The sequence below is a fragment of the Spea bombifrons genome, chromosome 10 (genome assembly GCF_027358695.1).
Source record: "Spea bombifrons isolate aSpeBom1 chromosome 10, aSpeBom1.2.pri, whole genome shotgun sequence".
NCBI lineage: Eukaryota > Metazoa > Chordata > Amphibia > Anura > Pelobatidae > Spea > Spea bombifrons.
In genome coordinates this window covers 24460512-24469708 of record NC_071096.1, presented here as the reverse complement: position 1 = coordinate 24469708, position 9197 = coordinate 24460512, and positions in this window count along the sequence as shown.

Here is a 9197-nt window from a genome sequence, read left to right as displayed (position 1 = left end):
AATTTCCTTCACTGTGCTAGACCTCTCCCACCTTGAGTCAGTGCAGTCTTCCCTCCTTCTGACTGCGCCGTGACATTGAGAGGTCCTCTCCCCCAGTAATCATCCCCATAGTCCCTTTGTCCCCTCATTCACTAAACCACACTCTTTTACTTACTCCCTGTAGTTCAGGTATGGATCAAATAAACAACACATGGAAACAGCATGCGCAACTGAATAAGACATAGAAAACTCTGTATTTGCAGGTATACACAAATAATGTATGGAAACATAGCATTGCAGGTATAAATCAACAGAACATACAAAGCCAGCATTGCAGGTATAGATCAACTGGAAATCACATGTAAACTCAGCACTGAAGGTATAGATCAAATAAACAACACATGGAAACATCACTCCAGGTATTGATCAACTGAATAAGACATACAAATCCTGTATTTGCAGGTAAACAAATATAGATCAATTGGAATTCACATAAAAACTCAGCATTAAAAGGTATAGATAAAACCCCCTAAATTACAGGCATAGATCACAGGTTGCACACCCCAAAACTAGCCCTGGCATCCACACTGCCCACAAAGAACCTGACCAGCACCAAAATTATACACACATAGGACGTGCCATCTTTGTCCCCAATTAGCCCAGAATGAGTCAACATCGTCCCCAAACAGCCGAGCGTACGCCATCTTTGTCACATAAACACGCTACCTGTACCATTTGCCTTTGTGACAATTATACACCTATGATTCACACAAACACTTTTACAGTCATCACTAATTCACTTTCATTCACATAATCATTTATTCTTTCACTCTTTCACAAATTATTTACACATATTCATTAATGCATTGTCACAAATTAATTCTCTCACTCATTCACACAATTCATCCACACATGAATTCATTTATTCTCTCACTCGTTCACACCATTAATCCACACATTAATCCATTCACTCTCTCTCTTTCTGACTCTTTATTTCAATATTTTTGCTCCCCTCCTTTCTCCCTATCTACCCCTTGTCCCCTATCTACCCCTTCTCACTCCCTTCTGCCCTTGTCCCCTATCTACCCCTTCTCACTCCCTTCTGCCCTATCTACTCCCTTCTCACTATCTACCCTCCCCGCTCTTTGAAGTTCACTCACCTTGTTGAAGTCCTGCGGTGGGATCGCGAGGCCTCTGTCTCCCTGCTCTGCCGCGGTGTGCGCTGCATCACTGATGACGTCATATACCAGCGCTCAGCATGAAATGCCGGCACCGTGGCCGAGCCAGAAGCCTCATAGAGGAGAGTGAGAGATGCTGAACGGTTGCTGAAAACGTATTCCTGAGCAACCGCTCGGCACCCCTCTCTCTCCTCCGGGTGCGCAAAAAAAAGCGGCGTTTCAATTGGGGGGGCACACGGGGCACAGCATGATGTGGGGGGGCATATACATTTACACCACACAACATATGAACACTCAAACACATTCTCTCTCTCCTCTTTCTCAGAATTCCCCCCTGTCTCATTATCCAATTTCTCTCTCACACTTTCACTCACTTAATATCTTCCCTCCCAGGACCGGTCACTTCAGACCTTACTTTACTGCTCCCTCATCACTACGCTCCTTAATTAGTTGAGTAACTTACATGTGTTCCATGCCTAGCTTTGTATTTGTACTACCCTAAGTTTCTGCTTATTTCTTTTTTCAAAATCAACTTTTATTGTGATTTTTCATTAGGTGTAGGAGGGGGGAGTAGGGGTACAGAAGAAAAAGAAGGGAGGGGGTAGGGTGTGGGCAGACAGTTTGTAACATACATTTATAGGTGGCATAATATATATGTCGACAGACATACTATTGCGATGGTAACGACGTATCACAAAACAGAGCACACAATTCCACAGAAACAACTCCGTAGCATAACATTGGGTCAGTGTAGAAGTGGTGGGTGGGAGAACCTAAGGGGCGCTCTGGGCCACGAAAGAGAGCCAATGGAACGAGGTGGCTGTATATCTTTCCCTCTGCCTCATAGAGGCAGCAGAAAGATCCTCGATCCTCCTGATCTCCGCAACCCGGAGCATCCAATCCGGAGAGATGGGGAGCGTGTTTGTTTCCATAACAAGGGAATGAGGCTTTTAGCCGCGTCGAGACAGAGTGACAGACAGAGTGTGTGGTGTGGTGCAACAACATGGTGCAACAACATAGGCATACTCTGAGAAGGGGGGGGGATCAGAGAGCTCCGAGAGCACCCGGTGTACCTCCTTCCAGAATCCCCTTATTCCGGGGCACGCCCATCCCTCGGCAGCCCCCGGATGCGGAACTGCTTATTTTTTTGTTGGTTGCTTACGTCTTTTTCTATTCAGTCACTATTGCAAACTAATTGAATATTTTATTTTGTAAACAAACTTGCATCTAAATTTTAATCTTTGTGTTCTGTTCTTCTAATCTTGTATTTTAGGGGTGGAAATATGTACAGAATTATTTTGAGCAGCGTAGAAGCCTGAAAAACAATCAGCATACACTTTTGCATCTTTTTCAGACGTCTAGTAAGTATTCCCCACTTCTTTTTTCCTATTCAATGCCTGTATAATTTTCCAACGGTAGAAGATCTGCCTGGTAATCTAGAAAATTTATCACCACCCCATCCCCTTACCACTATCAGTGTCCCACAAGTGCAACCTAGATCTTGTGGCTCATGCTGCCAAGAGATTTAACTTACCTCAAAACACCTCAACCATCACCCAATTTTATTTGTTTACCTTCTATCTTCTGGTGTATTTATACATCACCTGGCACAATCAACTTGTGTCACTTTTAAGCCCCACTAGTGTATTATTAGTTACCTTACATGAGACTCACTCAAGTCAGCAGCAGCTCAGTACATTGAGAGCAATTGGTAGCATGTTTGCATCCAATCATGGATTGACAACCACACAGTATCATGGCTGCAAGGAAGGCTCTGATTAGCTGTGGTTAAATATTTTATTTATCCACTTCTCCTATTCTGGTTATCTTCCAGTGAATAACAGCTGCCCCCAACAGCTATTCAAAGTGAGTGGGACTGCTAAACTACAGGTGTAGCTTGTCAAATGTACCCTTTTTTATCGATCTTGAGTGGCCAGTCGAGTTAAGGCTTAATTTGACTGATCAGACTTTACTAAGGTTGCAAAACAACAAGGGCATGTTAAGTGCCTTTGATTTTACATTCCAAGAGTTAGAAATGAGGACATGTCTCGTCTATAAATAGCTACATTAAAGAATAGTAAGTAACAGAATAAGCGGTCCCCAAGCCTTGCTTCCCCTTATCCTGATCCCAGTGGGATGGGGTTGTTAAAGCTCATAAATGTTACTGTTTATGGACATATTTGCCCTACCCTCTGATCATCAGGGTGAGGTGGCTAAAAATGAAAATGAACACCCTACCTACCTCACCCGCCCTTTGGGAGAAGGCACATAAAATCCATACTATGTAATCTAACAAAGATCCACAAAGCCTCACTTTTCGGCCAATGGAAAAACCTGCAAACCAGGGTACTTAGAAGCCTTTATTGTGTCTCCATTCGCCTTAAAAAGGCCCAATTCAAGTCTACAAATTTGCAAATTGCTTAATTGTTTTAACTCACATGCACTACTTTAAAATTGCATCTGCATCAGGTGATGGAGAAAACCCAAAAGTGTTGAACACAATATGCGTGAAAATAAAATAAGTATTCTCCCTTAAAGAGTAACTATGTATGGTAGTCCATACACCAATCTTGTAATGTAGCCAATGTTAGTACATGGAAAACAGAGAATAAGCAGACTATGTAGTGTAGGTTGTTTGAAAATAAACTCAAGCTTAATATATATAAAAAAAAACACAGACTCTTGCCTTCTTTAAGAGCAATCAACTGCTTTTATGTGTGTATGTTAACAGGACCCCTATGCCTGCATACAGTCATTAGTGCGTGAGATATAAACAGGAAGGAGATGGCTAGTTAAAATACTGTTTAACATAACAAAAGTAAAAACATAATAACTGCTTACATAAAGACACTCTTAACATTAGAGAGGAGTGGTAATGTTAAGACCCATGTGTTAATCGGTATTCAGTTCGCACTTCTGAGTTCCTATTGGTAACATGACAAATCTCCAAGCATGCACACCACAGGTTTCCCATGATCGGCGTCCTCAAAGTATTAAATGGCCATCTCCTTTTATCTTCCCATATTATTAACCCATAGTTTTCCAATAAGCGGGAGTGTGCAAAATAGACCTTATATTGCATGTGTGTTCCCAAATTTTTAAGATGGCCACAGCAATATCGAATTTCAATAATTTTGTGCTCAGTGTATTTAAGAAATTAAGTTAAAAACGGTATATTCATTTCATAACTTAAATACATTATATGTTTACCCTTTAAAATATATCATTCAAATTGAATATTACATTGAATAAGGTTATCATGTGAGTTATTTTAAATCTTAATTATGCAGCTTACAACTTGATGGATGTTTTGTAATATTTTATGGCTTGTTGTAACAAAATATAGAATGAGCATTTGAGTTGTATTCATTTACTATTGTTATTTTGAATTTCTAGAGAAAAACAGAATTTTTGTTTTTTTTAAATGTATTCTTTGTTGAGAAAAATAAAACAAAGTGATAGGTGCGCACAGCGTATAAAACAAAATTAGGTTGTTCCAATAAACATAAAAACATACAATTAACACCAGGTTACTGCGCTAAATTAAATCCAATCAGTGAAAAAAGTATTTTATAAATACATGAATACTACCTAATAGGTGTGTTGAGCAATATGTGAATCTCACATGAAAAATATAAAAACAGAAACAAAAATAGTGCAATAAAATAAAATAGCTATTCAAAAATAATTTTTTAAAGGATCAGTGGACTCTTACATTTGATGGGGCTTCCCCAAGCCCATATAATGCGCCTATTCCGGAGTGAAGGTGCTGCCTTTCATCCAGACTTTATCTCATCAGAACCAGGAGATAATAATGAAGGTTGGTGGTCTTAAACAAGGTGTTATGGTTCAGCTTCTTTATAAATACAATCCGCAATGTGGGAGCAGGTAAAGAGTAAAAAGGTTCACTTGTTCCTTTCTCAGCAGTCTTGGATTCAGATTCAAATTCGCAGCGTCCCACGTCCTGCTGTAGTTGAATCTGTCCTGCACATGGGACAATAGAGAGAATCTCTTCCTGCTGTTGACTTACTTTGAATAAATAAGCCTCTGTTAAAATTGTTTAGAAGGGGTCCTTCCAATCTGAGCCGCACCGATCCAGGTCAGAAGGGCCCTTTATAAACTATTTTGAACTGGCACGGGGAGACAGGGGTGTATCGGAGGTCACATGACATCACAGGACCCTGCAGTGAAACCTAGGCTATCCACACAGTGTGCGAGCAGGAATGGTGAGCAGTGGCAGGAGGGATGTATGTGTATGTATATGTATAGAACCCCCATACAATCAAGAGGCACTGGAGGTAGTACTATAACTGCACTTTCCTTGTGTGTTAATGAGTGTATTTCTGTGTATGTTGGAGTTATATGAGTGTCTGAGCCATATAAGTTGTTTGATTGTCTGACTGTGAATTATGTGACTGCTGAGAGATCTAAGAGTTTCTGTCAGGATAACAATTAATTTTTATGTATTTAAACATATAACTAAACATAAGTGCAAAGTTGATTATTTTATGTACCGAGTACATCCCCAAATATGTTCCCCCTGATAAGGGTATGTAGGTTCAAACTGGCCCTCTACCCAATTGAGTTTGAGACCCCATTGTAGATTCAAATTCTGAATGCAGAATGGAGGGCAGCAGCACAGAAAGACAGACAACAGCCTTGAATATGGTCTGTAACCCTTCACTGCTAAACATACCTTTGTAAAATATGGAAAACCAGAGCTCTTTTTAAATAAGAACCCAATGCTGCTATTGCAAGATGGTTCTTAGGAACTGAAATACCCACTTAAAATGAGTGGTCTATAAACTTGAATAATAATGTAAAGCAAATAAACCTAACTCACAGTAAAGGACGTTTCATGAAGCAGGTGAACACTCAATAACCCACATTGTGAAAGGTTTCCTGAACAACCATGTTTGTAATGGCAAAGGCTGCTCTTGTATTAAAAGAGTTGAGAAGTATGACAATGTCCTTAGTTCCACCGGATAAATGGAATTGGAAGAATGACCATTCTTGAATGGTTTATCTAAATGGAATCAAATTTCCGCCTGTACAGTCTATAAGAATAACAATGGTTTGTAACCGTCTAATATGGTGCATACAGGGTATACAGGGTATGCGTCCATACATCCAGGGCCTCCTAGTGTGTGGCTGCCAACCGAACCACACCTACCACAACCAGCCATGGTGATCCTTCATTTCCTCTTTTTCAAGCTGCTGTGGGCCTCTATAGTAAGCCTGTATAGTAGCTGTCTCTTCTGTCTGCATACTGCTGCCTCTCTTCACTAGTCCTACCTTTCTGAAGCTGTGCTAAGAGAGTTGGAATAACCATGTTTTGGACAATGTCATTTTGTTTCACAGATATAGATGAATGAGCTGGTTGTGGATCAGCTTGAATATCCAAGGGATGCTCGTAGAAATTAATTACTGTTTAACAGGGTTATAGGTGAATTTAACAAGTGTATGTAAGGCTTAGGCTATCTTGTATTTTTAAGACCCATATCCATTAGCCAGCAACAGGATGGCTTAAAGGCTGAGGCCCGGCATATGCACTTGCATGTACACCTACCCTAACCCAATGGGATGAGTGGGCAGCATCCTAAAAATATTACCAGTGCTAGGTTCCTGTGGGTTCCAGAGTAGCTCCACATGAGTTAAAATGACTTCCTTAGTGTGTTTTCAGCTTTGACAAGGAAGTCAGCACATGCATGTGTATTGCAGAGATCCTGTTTTGTTTTGTTATATGTGATAGCATGACTTAATAACAAAACTAATTAGCTGGCAGGATTGTGGGTTAATTAACTCATAATAATAAACCCTAAGACATTGGAGGAGCGTTTTACCTCCTAACAACTATCATGAGTTATGAGAAGAAGCCAACCCAATCCACCCTAACTTTCAAACAGCATTCTTCAGTTCAGAGATGCAGAACTCTAGTCATAGAGAGCCACAAATCAACTGGGCATTATATGAATCCTGAAAACAAGTAGCTTAATTAATTTTCAATTGAGAGGCCTGTACACAAACTGGGATATCAAACTGTTATTGTTTGTTTATGGTCCTTTAGGCTTGGAGTTATGCACCCCTACCCTTGTCACCTCTGTGTATGTGATAAAATAATCATAAGACAGGGAAAGTCATGCACAGTTTCCATTAACATGTTATTGACTGGGCAGTCCTAAAAATGTCAAGTAAAGACAAAGCACAAGTTGTGAAATACACATTCTTGGATGCATTATGGCTGTTTTCCACCACTATTGTTAGCTGGCAGCAAAAAGAATAGGGAGCAGCTGCATTCTTTGACAGCTTTAAGGAGCTGGCTGCCATGATATGCTGTAAACACTGATCTTGTTATTTGACCCTCAAATGTCTCCAGTTATCTAAGCAGAAGTTATTCTTCTAAAATAATGTATTTATTTTTTTAATTCTGGTCATTTCCCTATATATAACAGCTTACGGTGTCTTATTAATGTAATAGTATACATTATCTTTGTCTATTTTTCCAGTACCCTAAAATCACATTTGGTGATGCAGGGTGGAAATGTGACTCCAACTCTCCAAAGATAAAATGAAGGCATCCAATGGAATGCAACAAGTTAATAAAAGAGCTTTGAAGGGTTTTGATAAAACCATTGAAAGATTTATATAAAAAGTCATTATTGACAAGAATCATTCTAGAAGATTAAAATTTGGCAAGTGTAGTAGCACTTTACAAAAAAGGTTGCAGGGAAGACATTGCCAAATCCATAGCAGTATTTTTTTTTAAAAGAGATAATTGTCAAATATGTCAATGTAAACAGCTTGTAAAATCCGAAACAGAGTGGGTTTACTCCGGGGAGATCTTGTCAAACTAACCTAAATTATTTTGTATTGACTAAGTAGCTAAAATAAAAGATCAGGAGGCACATTCAATATAGCCAATTTAGATTTTAGCAAAACACTGTCACCCATAGAAGTGTCAAAAATAATGTTTTAGTCTACATAGCCATTAAATGTTAAAATATGTATATTTATTGATAATATGCTACTATACAAATGTTTCGAGTCTATTTAATTCACAATACAACTTGATGTATACAATAACCATGGTTTTCTGTCAGTGTCTGGTGTTGTCCCAAGGCTATTAGGTTAGGTTTTACTACAAAGACTGTTACTGTCTGGCACCCATGTGAACTTGTATTGGATTGCAGATGTATTAGGCTGTTTACTGTAAAAATTAAAAATGTATATGTATATATATATATATATATATATATATATATATATACACACCAAACATTACATTAGGCACTGTGCATTTCGGTAGGAAGTGCTTTCCTGTCATCTGTAAAAGCCAGTGTGGTATACTGTTACTTTAAAGGGCACTCTCGAACTGTTGGTGGGGGAACTCTATGGTCAGAGTCCATTTTAAATTTGGTCTCAGATGTTTAGTTTTTCTTGATTGTATGGGAGCTTAAAGAGATGCTCTGTATACCTGCTGTCCAGTAGTGCTTGTTACTGCTCTCCACCTTTAACCTGTACACAGAAAATACTACATGGCTGCGGAAGTGGTGAAAGGGTAACTTGCCTGAGCAAATATATTGTCTCAATGGCTTTATATGAAATTTATCTAGCATAGATACTTTCATACCACCTGAACCTCTCCAATAACCATAGCCCCTGCATGTTTTGGGTGGGGAAGGCCAATAAGTTTACATCACATTGGAATCTGCCCTGCCTGGTGAAAGAACATTTGATTCAATGCTGAAATTGTTCTGGGACATTTTCCATCCTAAAAGAAATGTTGTGTTAGAGAGACATCATCCACATCTGAAGGGGAAAGGTATTGACGGAACTTAGACTGAAAGCCAGAGCTTGTGAATTAGGTGCCGTATTTGATGACATTTTAAGAGACAAAAAGAAGTCCAGTATATACAACATGTCATACCTAATGCTGAGAAAGTCCACGCATTTAGCAAAGATTTTTGGCCAGTATCTTGCACAATATATACCAGGGGAGGCAGAAATTACTGCACCATTGAGGAAGCTACTGTGCAGACC